The 1,777-nt window shown below is 30.3% G+C and overlaps 1 long non-coding RNA gene across 1 annotated transcript in view; it reads right to left on the bottom strand.

Annotated features, from left to right (window-relative positions):
- LOC117946946 overlaps positions 1-1,777 on the bottom strand; it is a 17,570-nt gene that overhangs the window by 4,627 nt on the left and 11,166 nt on the right. The gene's annotated exons all lie outside the window — the stretch shown is intronic.

Here is a 1,777-nt window from a genome sequence, read left to right as displayed (position 1 = left end):
CTTTTCAACATACTACACAATGACTTTTTTATGACTTTTCCCAACACACTATACCATGACATTTTCAACATACTATAAAATGTATAGTTTTTTTAATACTATACTATGACTTTTTTATCCCTTATTTCAAAATGCTATACTATGACTTTTATCAACATATTGTACTGACACTTTTTCTATCACATTTTTGACGTGCTGTACTATGACCTTTTCATGACTTTCCAGACACACTTTACTGTGACATTTTTCAACATGATATACTATGACTTTTTTTACTTTTTTTGAGAAACTATAGTAGGACTTTTCTCAACATACTATGCTATGAATTTTGAATTACTTTTTCCCAACATGCTATACCATGGCTTTTTCAACATACTTCGCCAACTAGGTTTTCAGAAAATCTATTTGTGGAGCGGTAGCCAACCTTGCTACCAATAACACCAGATGTCAGGAATCATGTCTCTGGCTCCTGGAACAATACCAGGTCCAGACCAATCCTTTTTTTTATTTATTTTTTTTTTGTGCAAATTATTTCAAATTTAATTCAGCATCCCTCACAATGACTTAAAATTATTTTTTTCAACATACTATACTATGACCTTTTTAGCACTTTTTTAACACACAGTATTATGACTTTTTTCAACATACAATACTCTGACTCTTTTCAACATACTATACTTTGACTTTTTATCACTTTTTTTTACATCCTAGGCTATGACATTTTTCAACCTGCTATACTTTGGAATTTTTTCCATTGTTCAACATGCTATGCTGTGAGTTTTCCATCACTTTTTTGACATTTTATGCTGTTTTCAGAACATTTAATCTGGTGTCACTGTGGTGCAGTGGCCCAACTTGTTGCTATTAACAACATAAACAGCATCAGAGTCTCTGTCTACTGCTTCAATACCAAGTCCTGACCAAACCTTTTTGTTTGAAGTTTTTGATATATAACATTACATACAAAGGTGTTTCTTTTTTAATCACATTTTTTGACATACTATACCATGACCTTTTCTATTACTTTTTCTCAACACTATTCCATGACATTTTCGACATACTATACTATGACTTTTTTCAACATACTATACCGTTACTTTTTATGATTTTTTTCTGAACACTATACTATGACTTTTTTGACATACTAAAACTTTTTTTATCACTTTTTTCAACATGCTATACCATGACATTTTTCAGCATACTATACTGTGACCTTTATCACTTCTGCGACATACTATATTTGGACATTTGATGACTTTTTCGACACACTTTAAAAGTACTTTTTTATGACTTTTTTCGACACACTATACTATGTCATTTTTCAACATACTATACTCTGACTTTTTAGTTACTTTTTTGACATGCTATACTATGACAGTTTTTGAGATCCTATATTGTGACCTTTTTTCAACAAACTCTACAATTACTTTTTATGACTTTTCCTGACATTCTTACTAGACATTTGTTGAGATACTACAATATAACTTACTTGTAACTTTATGTGACATACTATACTTTGTCTTTTTGTATTTTTTGACATACTATACCATGACTTACTTATCACTTTATGTGACATACTATTTTTTTATCACTTTTTTGACATTCTATAGTATGACTTTTTTATGACATTTTGCCACATACTATACCATGACTTTTTTATCACTTTTTCTAACATGCTACACTTTGGCTTTTATTTGGCTTTTTTCAACATACTACAATATATGTTTTCAGAACTCCAAAGCTCGTGTTACCGTGGTAAAGTGGCTAACCTTAGTGT

The sequence above is a fragment of the Etheostoma cragini genome, chromosome 6 (genome assembly GCF_013103735.1).
Source record: "Etheostoma cragini isolate CJK2018 chromosome 6, CSU_Ecrag_1.0, whole genome shotgun sequence".
NCBI lineage: Eukaryota > Metazoa > Chordata > Actinopteri > Perciformes > Percidae > Etheostoma > Etheostoma cragini.
Note: the sequence above shows the minus strand (reverse complement) of the source record. Positions and strands in the feature narration are given on the sequence as shown.